Source organism: Pleurodeles waltl, chromosome 3_1 (genome assembly GCF_031143425.1).
Source record: "Pleurodeles waltl isolate 20211129_DDA chromosome 3_1, aPleWal1.hap1.20221129, whole genome shotgun sequence".
NCBI classification, from domain to species: domain Eukaryota; kingdom Metazoa; phylum Chordata; class Amphibia; order Caudata; family Salamandridae; genus Pleurodeles; species Pleurodeles waltl.
In genome coordinates, this window is record NC_090440.1 from 1175278015 (window position 1) to 1175296965 (window position 18951).

The 18951-nt window shown below is 43.6% G+C and overlaps 1 protein-coding gene and 1 long non-coding RNA gene across 4 annotated transcripts in view; one reads left to right on the forward strand and one right to left on the reverse strand.

Moving 5' to 3' along the window:
- The window catches only part of LOC138285043 (uncharacterized), a 153855-nt gene extending 153491 nt beyond the window's left edge, over positions 1 to 364 (reverse strand). The window contains exon 1 of the long non-coding RNA XR_011201498.1: positions 232 to 364. This is a non-coding gene — a long non-coding RNA (uncharacterized lncRNA). The remainder of the gene's footprint in view (positions 1 to 231) is intronic.
- NFRKB (nuclear factor related to kappaB binding protein) overlaps positions 1 to 18951 on the forward strand; it is a 461159-nt gene that overhangs the window by 3727 nt on the left and 438481 nt on the right. The gene's annotated exons all lie outside the window — the stretch shown is intronic.

Below are 18951 nucleotides of genomic sequence, written 5' to 3' on the forward strand. Positions count from 1 at the left end.
GACATGTTCCACAATAACAAATGCATGTCCCTAAACTTTGCCAGTGCTTGTTAGATGCGTTAGATAAATGAATAACGACAATGATTTTGTGGTGAAGATTTAGAATTGAAAATGTTTCAATTATGAACGTATGATGCAGGGAATTAAACATTATGAAGACCAGTAGAAGAGGTATTGGCATTCAAAGTGTCACGGACACACCACTTTCTCCCCTACACACCACTTTCTTACCTTCACACCACTTTCTTTTACAATGTCTCACTTTAGTAGACACTTAGGCCCTTTGATCTTGACATCTTTCTGAAGTCCAACATCTTCATAACTCACACTTTCCCATCATTACAGTTGGCACATAGGCAATATCTCTGCGCCATTGCGCCCTTCAGAGAGGCCAGAGGAAGTGGTAGAAATTCGCCCTGCCTTGTTCCTCCTTTCAAGGTTCTCAGTTGTACGCAGCCATGCCCACCCACAGCCTGAAATCACTCTGACATACGGAGAAAACACTTTAAAGTATGTACTGCACAAGATTCATATGTTGTGTGGAAAAAATAATCACATCTACAAAAAAAGGCAAATACTCTTTAGTAAATGCAAGATGAAGTGAACCATATAAAATGTAAATAAGGATTGGATTGTGCTGACATGGATTACCTCAAGGATTTTTGCAGTCATTGTTGAGAGACCCGTCAGTGTTTTTTTGCATTAAAATAAAGGCATGAATATAGAAACTGTCAGGGATTTTTTCAAATTCGTTTTTTAATTGCGGCCTGGTCTGTGACACGCCCAATTAAAGCTCTGTGAGATCATTGCTCTGGTTTTCTGTAAGAACTTTGCCACTCAACAAGTTATATATTTTTTTAGATTTACTGTTCCAACAACATAAGCATAAAATATAGCCCCAGCCTTTATGCGAGTGTGATTCCCAACAAATCATTTCTTGTTCTTAAATGCTTGAGGGACATCTGCAACATGATTAGAAGGAGTATTTTAAGTTTTATGTGTTTCAAATACTGCATTCGTTTTGAAGATGGGGGTAGTTAAATAGCTGACTTGCTGGGAAATTTGGGGTACAATAATGTCCAAAGGTCAATTTGAAGTGCATGGCGGAAACTAGAATCTACTTACCATTTATAAACTGTATGTGACTGAATCTCCTCAGTGAAGGTTTTAGAAAAGTATTTCAAATGTTTGCTCATAAAGTTACAGCAGCAATTACAGTTGTGTAACATGATAGGATTTAAACCCCTTACAAGGTAGTTAACTAGGCTCCTCCAGTATAAGATGTTACCAGTTATCTCTCATCCAAGAGCAGCTATTGCCTGTTTGCAAATTGGAAATCAAATGTAGTGACAGTACTCACTGTACTTTCTCAAAACCGAACTGTTGATATGTCTCTTCTTCATGCATTAGTCTCAGGGTAGTAGTATAGCAAAATAGTACTCCCTTTGCACACAGAGTATGGTGTGGTATATACTTATTGCTGTGCGCCCTCCATTTCGGACAGGGATCCACGCGCCGCGCTCTGGCACAGCTCCCTTAGCCCGCCAAAGTTCAGCTCTGACGAACGCTCACACGGGCTCTCGTAGCCCAGTCCTGAGAGGGGCTGTCAAAATGGACAGTAGTGAAAAATAATAGGAATAAATAAACAGTGTGGCTCTGAACCAGCTCGGACCTTGGACGCAAGGGGGAGGACGGTGCCGGGGAGAGCACGGACCTGCAGTCACAAGCTCCCCCAAAGAGGGTTCTCATCTGGAGGCAAGTTTAGACACACAACAGAACCTCCCGGGCCCAAGTCTGGAGGCCTGGAAGTGATATACAAAGAGCACGGTGAGTGCTGCAAGCTTGGGGGCCCCAGGAATGGACTTAGCCGCAGGCTTGCCAGTCCCTCTGATGTAGCAGAAAGCGCAGGGCGGTTGAGGCCGACTGGGAGACCCAAGATTGTTGAACGCCTGCATACCAGCACCAGGAGACGCAAGGGGAACACTGGGCCTGAAGGTGGCCTACCCTTTCCCCACCTAATTGGCACATCAGTGTACTCCATGACTGCGGACCTCTGGCGAAGTCTCTCGGAACCCAGATCGAACCCGGTGTAAGCAGCAGTGGCCCATATATTACACGTTGGGGATGCGCTGGTGACAACATCCCTTGGGGGCCCTGAACTTCGACCTGGGGTGGGACTACGTCTTCCAGGTACCCTTGCTACGGAACCTGCGTTCATAAGCGCCCTCTCGTTCACGCAGCGTGGGACGCGCTGGTGACAACATCCCCCAGGCCTGTCTTTGCCCGTTATCGCCTGACAGAGGCTGGACTGGGTGTTATTATTATCTAAGAAGTAAGTTATAAACTTATTACATTTTAAGACTGATTTAACTTGGTTATACACTCTTGTTGTTTATTATCATGCCATTTTGAGATGGGGAAACAAAAGGGTGTGGATACTCCTATACATACCAGTGGTCCAAAAAAATCTAGGAAACGGCTTAAAAAATAAAACAAGTCTTACTTCCAATCAAGGAAGTCATTCCTTAGAAGACATAGACATTCTAATAGAAGAAGTGGAGGATATTTTAAGAGATAATTCAAACTCATTGCCTTTACAACAGGGTCCCCCATTACAAAAATACCAGACATATTTAAGAAAAAACAACAGCAGCCTAATTCCTCAAAGGAGATTGAATTAAAAAGGACTACTGAAACATCTGGGTTGGAACTATCCCGAATACCCTGTAGTGGGTTGGACATAGCGTCGATTATCACAGGTGGCCCTCTCGTAGGGGATGAGACTCCCTGTCCTCCCCTGAGCCCTGAGGTTTTGATAATACCTATGATCCCATGCTCAAATCGGTATGGGCCCTTGGGAAATGATGAAGGACTTTACAATGCTACTACACACAACCGTATTGGGACATGTATGGATGGTGGTGTCGATATCAGTCCACCCTGGGGCTCGGATAGACCACAGAGACTGCACAATAACCTAGACTTGGTTTCTGTCCATCGTAAATTAGATGAAGTGAAGAATTTGGTGCGGTTATTGGTTAAACAATTGACAAGGGATTCTGGGTTGCCATGTGGTTGTAGCTGCTCTCGATCAAGATTGAACGTACCCTACTCTGTTATGAGGTGCACGTCCACTATCGCAGCTGTATCTGATCCTAGGTTTCAAGCAGATAACCAATACCTACAACCTCGTTTTATCCCCAACTCCACTGCACCTGCTTCACATGCTGAAGGTCGACCGGCTCCTCCTGAGGCCATCCAGCATAAGTGTGTGACCGATTTTAAAGATCAGAGTTTTGCCAGGCCTGACAGATCTGATAAAATTACATCTGTTGATTACAACAAGGATCCCGGGGGTGAGGGGCGAGAACTGGCTCTCAGGTTCTTAGTGGAGCAGCCACCTCACCAAATCATTGTTTTGAGGCACTTAATGATGGTTTACATCTGGTTGGGATGAGAATGCTTGCACCTAAGAAGCAGGCTCACGGTCCTGGGAACCAAGGAGGTACACTGTTCATGGTTGAAGTACCTACATTCTCTCTAGGGGGTCGTGGAAAGCCAGGATTCCTTGTTAAATAAGGTTATATATTGGTTGAGAGTCCAGCAGAAATGCCTTTCTGTTATCCGTGCAGATATTGTGGAGGTGGATCGACAACATTGTCAGCCCGGATCCAAATTTGACTTTATTTCCATTCGCTTTGTGGACAGGTTGTTAATGAATAATCTTATTGACTTTGAACTGCGCACTTGCTATGTCAGAGAGTCTAGTGGAGTTGGTATTAGACTTAAATCCTCTCCACCCTCTGCCAATTTATCTATAAATTATGTAGATGCAAATGGCAGGAAGGCTGATATTAGCCGTAAATGTGTTCTGACTTCGACAGGAAATAACTTGCACCTACCACAAGGTATTGATTGACTACCCACCGATTCCAATTTAATAACTTCTTTGGGGGGCCAGGTGGGTAGGCCAGAGGTGTTTATAATTCTGTTGGTCATGGGGAAGCCCAGTGTCTTGACTCCAATTTGGCAGCTTCCAACTGGTGTTCGGCGGGTAGGCCTGGGTTGTCTGAGTCTGATGACAACGGGGAAGTTCAATGCTTTGAGCCTAGTGATGTGGGAACTAGAGCCAAACTTTCTATTATGTCTTGGAATTTGGCTGGGCTGGGTAGGAAATTGTTGGATCCTGATTGGGCTAATTATATAAACAAGCAGGATATATGCTTATTCCAGGAAACTTGGGCTCTGGACCCTGTTTTCATGGATGGGTTTCTGTCTTAACAAGTGATGGCCTTACCCGCAGATGGAAATATTTGTCGTGCCAAGGGAGGCTTACTGATATTGCTTAATGAGATGTTACAGTGGAGTCATTCAATATTAAAAATTGATTCCCTTGATCTACTAGGTGTGCAGCTTGTATTCAACAGAGGCTTTAAGATTGTGATAATCATTATTTACGCAAGGTCAGTGTCGCGGGGACAGGAGTCCCAGACCATAATTCAGATATCTGAATACTTAGATACTCTGCCCACCAACATTAAGGTAGTAGTTGCAGGGGAAATTAACTGCACATTTGAACCCTCATATTTAAGTAGTGATTTAGTAGATGAAGAGGATGAGCAATGGGGTATTCCTTGTTTGGTTAGTGAGCAACTTTGTAGTCGTTCTTGTGTGGCCTTTCAGTTGACATCATTGTGTCTTAAGTATGGTTTAAGGGCCTGTAATGGACGTCCGCTTTCTGATCCAAATATTGCATCTACCTTTAAACGAGGTAAATCGTCCAGTGTTATTGATTACTTTTTATTGGATGTTAGGTTATGGCCAGCGTTGGAGGATATGAAAGTGGAATTCAGTCATGATAGTGATCATAACCCCTTGCGTCTCACTCTACAAAGCGTTGAATTTTGGAGGTTTTTGAATATTCATCATACTGTTGTCCCTGAACCACATCTGAATAATAGTTGTACCCGTGTCAGTTGGCCAAAAGTTCTGTCTAACCCATATACAATCCGGGAGATCTATAAATTGTTTACTGGTGTTATGGCGGATTATGAAGGATAGGAGGGTGCCGATATTCCAATCCTTACCATCCATGAGATATTGATACATAAGCTGCAAAGCTTTTTTTTTTTTAGTTTTTTTTTTTTTTTACAAAAGGACTCCCATCAAGCCATTTGATCATTTACCAAAAAATAGAGAATGGTTCAATGAAGATTGTTTAAAGGCCAAACATTTATTGAAACTAGCTATCGTGTCCCGCTCTCAGGGGCCGATCAGAACAGCCAGACTAGCCTATTATAAAGTTATAGCACAGGCAAAGAAAAGTCGGGATGATTTAACTTGGCAGAACTTGCTGAATGCTGCCAGACTTAATAATAACATGTCCTTTTGGAAAGTATTATCTGACAGACAGAGAGAGGGCAAGAATATAACTTGTACCCCTATTCAACCCGAGAGTTGGGTTGATAATTTTTCTAATCTTTATGCTATGCCATGTGATTCTTCCTCTTGTAACCTCTACTCTGTAGTGAGTTCACCGTTTGGTGATCTGGGAATGGATGTGTGTAAACAGGATGATTGTATTGTTTTCACTTTGGAAGAAGCATTAGCCACAATTAACTCCCTGAAACCTTCCAAAGCCCCAGGTCCAGATAAGATAGTAGGGGACCTATATAAGTCTGAGCCAGTGATTTGGTCTAGTTATATAAATGTGATATGTAATACAAAAGCAGCAGGGGGTTTAATACCCAGTACACGCAAAGGGGCTGAAATAGTTCCTATTTAAAAACAAAAGGGAGTGGTGAGTTCTCCTGCTAACTATAGACCTATTAGCCCTATTGATAATCTTCAAAAATATTTTGCTAAACAACTTTTGGGAAGGCTTTTAGATTGGGTTGATACCCATAATGAGATGTCTCCACTTCATGCAGGCTTTCACCTCAAAATTAGCACCATGGATCAGGTTTTTAGGTTGGCGCATTTACACTGGAAATATGTAACGCTTGCTAAACAAAAATTGTATGTTGCCTTCGTGGACCTTTGGTCTGTGTTTGATATGGTCCCTAGAGGGAAACTATGGGATGTTCTATATAAAATAGGTATCCCAACAAACATAATTCACCTCTTACAACGGCTACATGAGGGCACATACGTTCAGGTGAAGTGGGGTAATCAGGGCGAATTGACAGTTCATATTGGTATTCAGCAAGGTTGTGTTTTGGCACCAACCTTATTTACTTTATATATAAATTAGGTGGTACAAGCTGTGTCTCATTGCCAAAACGATGCCCCTTCTTTGAATGAGCAAAAAATCCCTATAATGCTTTTTGCAGATGATTCTCTCCTTATCTCCAGGACCCCAATGGGTCTTCAGATCCTTGTGGATAAGTTCACAGCCTTCTGTACTGACCATGGGTTGGAACTAAATGCTAGTAAAACCAAATTAATGGTACTTGGCCCTCGACCAGTCAAGAGATGTACTATTACTTTAGCTGGGGCACCTCTGGGGGAAGTAAGCTCAATAGATTACTTGGGTGTGAGGATTTCTAATAAACTCCTCTGGGATGAACAGATTAACAAGAGTGTGTCTCTTCAACATAGATCCGGGGCTATTATGTGCTTTTATAAGAGCATAACTACAAAAGTGGTTTCCCCGGCTATAAAGATTTATTTAGTTAAAGCACACAATGCCGCTATTTATGACGCTGAAGTGTGGAGCTCTTGTAAGACTTTTAAATTAGCGGTGGGTGAGAACAATGTTGCTAGAGCATTACTTGCGTGCCCAGGCAGCACCCCCTTGATCCCTATCTTTTTAGATCTTGGTTTTAATTGTATCTCTGATATGATAGCTTTACAACCATCACTCTTTTGGGTAAGAATTTGGACGACCCCCCAGCTTGTTGTTTACAGGGACTCTCTTCTTGATCTACTAAAAAGACCTAATGTAATACCAATCCCATGGTTTAGGTATGTTTTTAAGTGGTTTTGTATCCTGGGGCTCGGGAACTATTGGGAGAATCCACAGGATTTAGGGAAGGCCCATGAATTGTCTTTGAAAAAAGTATAGTGGTCCTATGTTATGAACAATTACCTTCTTGGCTCATCACATGGACGATTGACCAATACTTTTCTTGGTCTTAAATGGTATCCTGAGTTTGAGCCTTTTTTAGATCTCATCCAGAATATTTTGGGAAAGAACTTGTACGTTCGCTTTCGTTATGGGTGTTTACCACTAATGTCTTTTGTTAATAGTCGGAGGCCATCACCGACACTTAGACAATGTCCATGCTGTAAATCTGCTTTGGAAACAGTTGAACATTTATGTTCTTCTGTATAGCGTATACCCTTCCCCGTCGTAAGTGGATTCGTCCAGTTTGTCTGATGTTGGGCTTTAGGCAATTTGCTACAGCCCTTAGGATCTTGAAGAGCGATACTTCTGTTATTCTGATCCATACAGTTAGTAAGTTTCTTGAGGCTGCATGGTATATACAAATTCATTTTTTAAAACTGTTGTAGTTTATAATTAGGCACACTTTGGGATATGCACTGACAGATTTTATTGGTTTTACTGTTAATAATGAATGATGTTCTTATTGCTTGCTATTTATTTCTTGTTTATTGAATTTTATTGTATATGTAATTATATGAACAATGTTTTTTTTCTTTTGTGCTTTGATGGTTTACGACCGAATAAAGCTTGTGTTAAATATACTTATTGTTTAGATTTTTTTAACTTACTATAAAATCAACTTACGTTACATAAATTAACAAATTCCAAATCCATTTTTTAACTATATAACATCTTCTGACATCTTAGAACTCTTAGGGCCATATGTACGAACACATTTTCCCATTTACACAGAATGGGAAAAACCCTTTGCTACATCTGGCCCTTAGTGTTTAAATTGTTAAAACAAGAGTCTTGATAGAAACTCATTTAGCTACATTTTTGGAAACTATGGCCCATATCTATACTTTTTTAGTGCCGCATTTGCGTCCTTTTTTTACTCAAAAGTGGTGCAAATTTGCAAAATACAATTGTATTTTGTAAGTTTGTGCCATTTTTGCGTCAATAAGGGGTGCAAATGCAGTGCTAAAAAAGTATAAATATAGGCCTGTGTTGAGCCACTTCCTAGTATTTTAAAACCATCCAATAAGTCAATATGTAGCACGTTTAAAACAGCACTAAATGGCCTAATTGATTGGTTTGATCCATATAGAACAGAATATTGCACATTGGTATTTCTGCAGGCACCAAACAGGTTAGGGCACAGGCATATTGCATGCTCAGTCATCTCGTAATATTTTCCACACGGATGACAACATTTTAGTTCTTTATTCTTTTTGCTTCATACCCCTATGATTTGGAGAATCAAGATATACAGTAGTCTCAAACCTAAGCTCTTTAATTTTTTTCGTCATGATTCAAATCCAAATAGGGTTGTCTTTTCATCAAGTACATATTTTGTACATCAACAGTTTTTCTAATTGTTCATCGGCGAAAGCATATCCAATGAAAGTAACTGATATGTCTTTATTATTGTGTTCAGTCAAGGTTTATAGATGTTAATTATATTAAAGGTCTAGCTTCAGTGCTGAGAAGATTTTTTAACTTATTAATATGAGCTTACTTACAAGCATGTAACAATTAACAAAGTAGGTGAATTCAATTGCAGTTAGGGATGAGGGACCATTTTCAAGTGCTAAGGAACATTGTGATGTAATAAGTGAAGAATATTTTTGATGTAAAGCTTTTCGATCCCAATAATGCTTTTTGAAAGACCAAAGATTTGTACATTAATAGGGAAATCAACGTGCCAGTGGCTGCAGTGGTAATAGGTTCAATTGCTCCCTCCCCCGTACTGTCTCGCAAAACATTTGTAACCATTTTTTTTTTAAATGTCTTTTATTAATTTTCACAGTAATACAATGATTAATACAAAATAATCAAAATTCCCCCATTAAAGCCTTAAGTTTCAACCCCCCCTTATATGCATCTCGACCAGCCATATATCATGTTTCGTAATCAGCACATTATTAATTTAACAGTTTTTTTCCTTCACAAATACAGTTACTTATATATTTATGCATTAGAGGCATCTTCCATTTCGGAGTCCGATGTTGTTCCTGATTCTTCATATCTTGTGTTGTCAGGGTGTTTCAAGCAATCTAATATTATACCCCACTGTTCAGCTACTTCCCTAGACTGCTTTCCCCGTGCTGCTTCTAGGTGTAGTATAGTTCCCTCAGCTTCTGCCCATTTTATTATAGCATCTGACCATCTCGGTATAAGAGGACCTTTCACATCTTTCCAATGCAACGTGATCTCTCTTTTGGCCAGTAGTAAAGCTAAATCAATACATTTGTTGGTTGTTTTTTTTGTTTTTTTTGACTGGCGCGGGAAGTATCCCAGTAGTGCTATTAGAGGGGAGGGTGTTAAGTTTCTTTCCGTTATTATCGATAAATGCTTAAATATCTCCTCCCAATATGATTTACTTGTGCGCAATTCAAAAGCATATGCTCCGACCCAGCTGCAGGTTCTGAGCATCTAGGGCAGACTCCCCCTCCGGTGTTGAACATTTTTGCAATGTCTTTTGGAGTGAGGTATGCTCTATGATATATATATATAGGTTGATTACCTTAAATCGGGCATTCCTGGATACGGGGTATATATGTGAAGTAATTCTAGCCCACTGTTGTCCTTCTATGGTGATGTCCAGTTCTGACTGCCATTTCAGTCTTGTTGTTCAAAGGTGTATGTAGACTTTTGAGAAGTGCTTGGTAGATTGCTGAAATTACCCCTCTTTGCTCTCCTATTGAGCAAATAAGCTTACATCCCACTTGTGTGGGAGGTTCCAGCGTACCCGTCTTCCATATCTTGTGTATAATTCTAGTTATTGCACTATATGTGATAAACATTCCTGTAGGAACGTTAAATTGATCTTGTAGTTACGTAAAGGTGCGTAGTCTGCCGTTATTATACCAGTCCCCCAATACAAGTATACTGCATCCGGCTAGTTTTTTTTTTATCCCTGTGAGTGCTGAGTTCGCTGTAATGTATTTCAGACAAATCAGTGGTACTTGTGGTGCATAAGGTGTCACTGTGTGTGTGTGCTTCTCAGGATCTGTTCCCAGCATAGTTTTATCGAATTCCATTCCAATGGGAGTTGTCGATGTTTCCCCCTAGGGTTCAGTATAATGCTAAGAATGTCATCTAATGAGCCACTTCAGGTATTCTGTGGCTCCTGGATAGTTGAGATTTTACCGACTAATCTTGCCAACCATTGTCGCTGACCCCCCCAAAAGTATATTTCCATGTCAGGGGCAGCTAATCCTCCCTCCTCAGTAGTTCTGTGAAGGGTATGCAACGTGATTCTGTGTCTACCAATTCCCCAGATAAAGCTCGTAAATATAGAGTTAATGTCTTTAAACACTGACTTCGGGACAGTCCGGAGTAGCACAGAAAAAAAATACAGCAGTCTTGGTAGTACTATCATCTTAAGTAACGCTACTCTCCCTGTGACCGCCAAGGGCAGTTTTTCCCAGAATCGTATGTTTGACCTGAGCTTTTGCAGAGCTCGGTGTATGTTACCCTCCATTAGGTCCTCTAGTTTACTGTGTATATTCACTCCAAGGTATTGAAACGTGGTAGGTGTCCACGGAAGCCCCCGTGTATCATTAATCTTCGGAGATCCCTCGAGCAGCAGAAAGGCAGCAGATTTCTGCCAGTTAATCCGGAGCCCAGAGGCACTGCCAAAGCTCTCCATCATATGCATTGCACCTGGCAGGTCAGTAGCAAGGTTTTGGAGGAAGAGCAGCATGTCACCGGCATAGAGTGCAATATGATGAGTTTGCTGCCCTATTAATATGCCCTTAAAATATTTGGAGGATCTGGCCATTTGGGCCAGCGGTTCAACCGCTAATGCAAATAGCAGAGGAGACAAGGGGCAGCCCTGCCTAGTACCTCTGCCAATCCGAAACTGGTCTGATATGGTTCTGCCCGTGCAGACCCTTGCAGTAGGATTTGCATACAGCAGTTTCGTCCAATGGACAAGGCCCTGTCTCATGCCCAGTTTCAAAAGTACTCTTTCCAGGTAGTCCCATCTAAGGCTGTCAAAAGCCTTTTCAATATCAACAGAGATGATTGCTGCTTGCGTTAGTGTTTGAGGGGCTGCATAAATTATAGAAATCAGTCGTCTGGGCGATGAAGCCGGATTGATAACGGTGTATCAGTGATGTCATGTGGGGCAGCATTCTGGTAGCAAGTATCCGACTAAGTATTTTATAATCCATGTTGAGCATGGACAGTGGTCTATAGGACCGGACATCCTCCGGGGGTCTGTCTGTTTTTAATAAAGGAATCATAATATCTTTGTTTTTGGATGGAGGAAGGTGCCCCTTTTCCCTAGCTTCAGAGTATATAGTGCATAAGCGTGGTGCCACTTGTTCTCGGTATGTATTGTAAAACTCAACAGGGAGCCAATCTGCTTCCGGAACCTTGCCCCGTGCCATCCCCTGAATGGCAGTTTTAATTTCCATTATTGTGATGGGCTCGGCTAGGGCCACTCTATCTGCTTCATCTAGGCTAGGGAGACAGGGGTCTCTAAATCCTCCAACTGGGAGGGTGTTAGTGTCTCAGTGGGGCTAGCATATAGATCAGAATAATTGCTAGCAAATCGTTTATTTATCTCTTTCTGACTGAATACATGGTTGCCGTTGGCATCATTGATTTCTCCTATTACTGACTGTTGCTTTAAAGGATTAGCAAGCCAAGCCAAAAGAGCGCCGGCTTTGTCTCCCTCTGCATGTTGCCTAGCTAGATAATTCTTATAATCGAAGCGGCCCAGTTGTGTAGTAGCTTCAGCTAATTTCTCTTTAGTTTCGACCAGAAGGGGAGTCAGACCAGGACTTTCTACGCTCTATATTTCTAAGAGAGTCCTCAAGTTTCTCAATTTTTCGTTCTAATGATCTCCGGACCCCAATGTGTTCATTAATACATACTCCTCTGATTACTGTCTTAAATGCCTCTCATTCCAGTGCTCTGGAGGAGGTGGTACCCGAACTGATAGTGAAGAACTCATTGATTGTTGTGAGTATTACATGTTTAAAAGCTTCATCTTCTAACATTTCTGCTCTTATGCGCCATGTTGGTATACGCGGTTTATCTCTTCCCCAAGCTAATGTTATAATCAGTGGGTTGTGATCAGATATAGTGCGATATAGGTATTCAGCAGTTAGTATATCGCTCTGTATTTCAGGAGAGGGTAGAAACGTGTCAAGGCGAACATGTAAGTCATGTAGTGTGGAGTAAAAGGAGTAGTGAGCAACACTGCCTCAAAACACTCTGCACAGCCTGCCACTGATCGGTCCCTTTCAGGAAATATAGTTCTAATGGTTAACGTTCCCAAGTTAACCACATCGACACACAAGGAAGGGGCAGACTCTATCAAAAACAAGGCAATCCATTGGATTCGCCATGTTAGAGGCTGCCGCTCCATAATATGCGAGGACTTAATTAATGTAGTACGACGGTCAGACCCGGGAACACATTTTGACATCCTAAAACTGACACTCAAGGACGGGACCATGGCGAACAATCTGGTGGCCCTAGATGCAAGAACAAGCCCACCAGCACACTCACGCATCCAGTTTAAATACCCCAGGCCACCTACACACTACGAGGAGTGCTCAAGTTACCACCCAGCAGAAAATGTATCCACTCTTGGTAAAAATGATTGACTCACAGCCTCACCTAAAATCTATGCTGGCAAACCTCGCAACCTTCTAACATCCATCACCCCCAGATCTACCTTAAACCCCACCACTGTATTCTCTCCCCTACCCATGTTATTAAGACCACTGCCAGTCCACTGAGCAAACATGACAACGATGCACCTTTCATCTTGCAGGCGCATTGCCCACCAAACCAAGTGCTGCTGGCTAGGCCTGCAAGCACCTCCCAGATCAGGACCAGGACAGTTCCAATAGAGGAACATCACCAACCACCCCAGGCCTCACGGGCAAACATTGGTATCAACCCACTTCTCCTCATTCAACCACATCTGCCAGACCAACCTCCGACAGACAACCATACAAACCCCAGGCATATAGACACGACAGCCCAGCCACTGACTGGGGTACGACTTGTTTCGTGGAACGTGGCAGGTTTGAAATCTATTCTCCACCTTCCATCTTTTTCCTCCTTTATTGACGAACATGACATATGTCTTCTCCAAGAGACATGGTCACTCGACCCACTTTTTTGAACAGGCTATTCAAACTTCCACATCCCCGCTGTGGCCAGTACGAGAGGCAGGCCCTCAGGGGGTCTGACCATCTGGATCAAAACATCACTTAGCTGCCATATATCACAGCTACCTACCGACCCTCCCGACCTGTTAGGCCTTCGTCTATCCTTTGGGCCTGACTCTGAGGTGAACATCTTTAATATCTACACTTGTGGGGTCAGGAGGGATCAAGTCTCCACAACCCTCTGCGCCCTCGCAGCCCTCTTACAAAACTATCCCCGCCATCATAAAACCATTGTGGCAGGGGACCTCAACGTTACCTTCGAACCCCTTGACTGGGACGATCTCAGGTCCACCAATGAGGAGGATCAAGCCTGGTCTATCCCCGCTCTGTCAATCCCACCCATCAAGAGATGGACACAGGTCGCTGTCCAGGTCAGATAACTGACCATGGAGTTCAGGCTCAAGGCGTTAAATGGCAGAACTAAATCAGACACCAATGGCAGTCACACATTCAACAAAACCAACCACACCAGCAGAATCGACTATTGTCTATTCAACATAAGACTATGGCCTATAGTCATCGACATGATGATCGTTGAAAGGACTGAAAGCGATTACAACCCTCTCTCTGCTCACACATTAGCTCTAGGTAATCTCCCATCCACTTCTAACTCCCTAGCAGTAGCACCCGAGGGTATTAGCCTGGCCAACAATAAACGACACTTAAAGTGGGACAAGGTCGTGGCTCGGCCCACACTCATCAACGCTGCTAATAACACCCTAAAATCCACACTAATGGGCTTAGAGGCAGGTCCTGCAATTCCCTACCAGGAAATAAGCTCAATCCACACCTCCTGTTTCAGGGATATCGCAGCCCACTTTTCAGTGCCCCCAGCCCATGAGAACAAACGACACATAGGTAGGCACCGCTGGTTCAACAAAACGTGTCGGTCCCTAAACAAGCGCTTAGTCCAAGCATTAAATCCAAGGACCCCACCGCCATCCGCGTAGCTAGGAAGTCCTATAAATCTGCAATACGCAACGCCAAGCGTGACCAAGATAATAAATGGTGGACAGCACTCAGTGATGCTGTGCGCGAGAGGAACCATAGTCTTTTCTGGTTCCTGGAAGCGCAAGGCCCTGAAACCAGTGGTTTGGACATCACAACCAATATTGCCCAAAAAGACTGGGCATCTCACTTTAGTAGCCTGTACTCCCCTGACCATGATAGCCCCATCCCTGTTTGCACGGGCCCCCACCCAAATCCTTCATTAGCACCCACCACCCCTGTTGTTTTCCCAAAGTGACATAACCTATTCCCTAAGCACCTTAAAACGCGGCAGGGCCCCTGGATCAGACTGCGTCCCAGCAGACCTGTTCTCAACAGACCTAGCATCCTGGTCAAGATACCTCACCATTATATCAAACGCAATAGCATCTGGGGCCCCAATTCCCGAGTCCTGGAAAGCGGCTATTGTTATCCCAATCTTCAAAAAGGGCGATAGATCACTTCCTTGCAACTATAGACCTATCAGCCTAATTGACTGTGTCCAAAAAGTCTTCTGCCACTGCCTCCTAGGAAAGATCGAAGAATGGATGACTGAACGCGATATCCTTAGCCCCCTCCAAGCCGGTTTCCGGAAGAAAATTTCCACCACTGATCAAGCTCTCAGATTCCTATTATTATATTGGAAAACAGTGCTCATTGGTAAAGGCAGCCTGTACGTAGCTTTTGTGGACCTCAAATCTGCTTTTGACCTAGTACCTCGCAACAAACTATGGGACACTCTCTCTCGGATGGGAATCCCGGAGCTCATTCTTGCCATACTGATACGACTCCACGAGGACAACTACGCACAAGTCAGGTGGGGCCGATGACACTCTTCTGATATCCAAGACCCCTAGCGGTCTAAGGAAACTCCTTGCGTGCTGCGAGAAATTCTGCTCATCACAGGGACTCGAAATCAATGCCTCGAAAACAAAACTAATGACCCTCAATCCCCATAGATCTTTTAAAGGGAAGTTTACTTTAGAGGGCTCCACACTTGAGAAGGTGGGCATCTTCAGCTACCTGGGCATAACATTCACTGACAACATGTCTTGGAAACCACACATAGGTAAACAAGCTCTAAAACTAAAACAAACAACAGGGGTACTACTAAAAAACTTTCACCTCTCACACACAAAACCAATTCGCCCAGCATTACAGTTATACGAAGCCCAGGCCGTCTCTTCAGCGCTTTACGGGCTGAACTATGGGGCTATACCAAAACCCAAGACTTAACCACCGCTGAAAACAACTTCCTGAGAAACCTTGTGTCCCTTCCGCAAAGCACCCCACTGTTACCCCTTTTAAAGGATATCGGTATGAAACGCATTGGACACAAAGCCCGCCTGCGACCTCTGCTGTACTGGCGGCGTCTCTGGACCACCCCAGAGCTCGACATCTTCACTGAAGCTCTACAGGTCATTCTAAAAGCCGACCATCTCCACAGAATCCCCTGGCTACGACGCATCAAGGGTTCACTGTACTCACTTGGGCTCGATGATCTCTGGAACTCGCCAACCACGTCTGTTTTCCCCACAAAAAAACAAACTAAAGAAACTATATTGGCAAAATACGAAGACTCAAGGGCTGCACTCCACACTACACTATCTTGTGACTTTGCCAACCTAAAAGAGTGCAAGTACGAAGCTTTTTGGGACCTAATCACGGTCCTGAGGGAAAGGAAACTGTACATCCAGCTCCGCATTGGAACACTCCCATTAAGATCTCTCACCAGCAGCTGGTCACACAATGAATCAACCGTATGCCCAGCTTGCAAAGCCCCTGTCGAGAATCTCCCTCACGTCCTTTTTGCCTGCCCCGCGTACATCGCCCCCGCAGGAAATGGCCGGCCCCGGCATGCAGACTACCGGGAGTCCGCAGCTCTGCGCTAGCCCTGCGAATCGTCAGATCATACACTAGGCCAATGCTAGTGATCGCCTTCGCCAAATTCCTCGGAGCTTGCTGGCTTGTTAGAGGGAAAACCCTTCTGTATAAAGACTCCAACTAAGACCGTCCCATCGTCCTGTGCGAGCGCATTTTATTCCATTTTTATTCCACTTTTTCCATTTTATCTTATCTTTTACTCCCTTTTATCATTATATTTATTTGTAATTATCATTTTGTGTATTTGTTTGTATTTATTACTGCTTGCGCTTTTTTGGCTCCTGTAGCCGCAATAAAGCTCCTTTGAATTGAATTGAAAAGGAGTAGTCTCGGGTGCGTGGATTAAGCTGTCTCCCGCTATCTCCAATTTGCCATTGTTGTTGCCAATCTGTAAATGTTTTAGCTGTTATTATAGTCGGGGAGTGTGCTCAGGGGGATGTGATCTATCCATGGCAACATCTGCTATGCAGTTAAAGTCTCCTCCTATCAATATAGGTACAGTAAGGTAATGTCCTAGTTCCAGTGATAGTTTATAGAGGAAAGCTGCTTGATCTTGGTTTGGGGCGTATATACCCCCTATGGCAATGTCTCTACCTTCAAGCTTACCAGTTACTAGGACATATCTCCCCTCCCTATCTATAACCTCGTGCGTCTTCTGGAAGGGCACCCCAGACGAATCCACACTAGTACCCCCGAGCAAATGCCGAATAAGCGGTCGCAGTCACTTGACCTCTCCATCTCTTCGTCAGGGCATTAACCTCTTGCTCAACAAGATGGGTCTCCTGAAGTAGAGCTATGTGTACCCCTGCCGTTTAAGCTGATTACATACTTTATATCTCTTGGCCATGCTATTCAGCCCTCTAACATTCTAGGTGACTATTTTATAATTTGAGGAAGTATTCATTGTCTCCGTATGTTATGTGGTTGTTAAATATGTTTTTGCAAAAGTTTCTGGGTGTGGGCATCAGCATATTCCTTTTAGTGTGAAGGACAGTCAGTGATATGGTGGCGGATGCAAAACGTTTATAACTCTTATAACTAATATTCCACTCCCCCAACTCCCTCTCTCCAGCACCTGTTTCTAGACCTATTCCCGTCCAAACTATTAAGACTCTAATTAACATCCTATTGGTAGGGTGGCGCGCCAGATGCCGAGAGCAAATGTCCCGGTACCGCCCGTGGAGCTCTGACAGAGTATATGAACGGGCAGTAGTGTTATTTACTCAAAAGTTTTCCATTTTAACATCCGTTCTGTACATCATGCAATTATAAGACAGGCCCCAAGTCATAACAATTACCGAGGGACAGTGTTCACTCCGCCCTCACTAGCCTCATATGCCCTGCCTCCCAGTTCTTAAAGCTTTACAGTTGATATAGGCAACAATGGCAGGCCAAGGGCCCGATCTATTTTATTCACGGACCTCTAGGGTACTACTAGTCAAATAAGGTCATCCGAAGATCTCAGAGCTATTTTGGGCATGCTGACTGAGGTGCCTTGTGATGAATCGGAGGAGCTCCCACAGCTTAAGTCATGATCAGATCTGACTCCTGATGATTGAGTCCTAGACACACGCTCCCTCTGCTCAATGTGGCTGCTGCGTCCACTGCTCCACGCATTTCCTGAAGTGCTTGATGTCTCGGGGGAGCCGTTTCCAGTTTCTTGGATCTGCCACGTGGTTTTTGTGATGTGAGAGAGTCTCTGCTTAGCGATTTGGAAGCGGCTGACACCAGTGTTTTCTGCCAGTCCCATACTAGCTGTGGCAAAGTGAAAAAATGTATCTTTCCTTTGTGTTCTACTCGCAATTTAGCTGGGAAGGGCATTGCATATTTTATTTCACGTTCTCGAAGCAAGCGTTTTGAGTCCTTAAAGGAGGCTCTTTGCAATTGAGTGTCTTTGGTGAAGTCCGGGAAAAACATGATTTTTTGGTTTTCCAGCATTATGACTCCCTTAAGCAGTGCTTGAGTCAATATAAAGTCCCTATCATTAAAGTGAAGTAGCTTAGCGACCAAAGGCCGGGGGCGTGCTCCAGGAGGAGGGGGTCTGTTTGGAATTCTATGGGCTCTTTCGATTGCAAAAAAGGGTGACAGACCTTCAGGATCCACTATTTCCCTTATCCAGTTCTCTAGGAAGGCTTCCATGCTTGTCGCTGAGGATTCCACTTTTTCTGATAGACCCACAAGTCTTAGGTTATTTCTGTGGGCGCGATTTTCTGCGTCCTCAGCCTTTGCTTCCAATACTTTTATCCGGGTGGTGAGATCGGTGACATCTGTGGATAATGTTTTCTGGATAGGGGACAGTTGTTCAAGCATTTTCTCATTGGCTACCACTCTTTCTGCTAATCTGCGATGATCATCTCTTAAGAGGGAAAGGTCTACAGTGAGAGTGTCTATTTTCTGTTCTAGAGCTTCGCAAGACTCCGTGATTGCTTGAAGTTTTGTATCCAGCGTGGTTTCTTGATTCTGCAGGTTGTCAAGTGGCATTATATTAGGGGCATGATCGGGGGGCATAGTTACATTAGATTCTTCCTGCCTTCTCACTTTTTTCGGTTTTCCCATCTTGTTAATTCGTCAGCTGTTCGCTTAAATTTTGATTGTTAGTGGTATGCACTAATTCTTTAGTTTATTAATAATGTAATGAGTATTTCAGAGAAGGTGCGTCTGTTATCTCCTGAGGAGACACTAGATCCCCGCTCTGGGGCCCAAAGGAACAAGCCAAGGTGTGAGTTTGTGCTCAGCAGCTGTCCCATGGGGCCTACCAGCGGTCCTCTC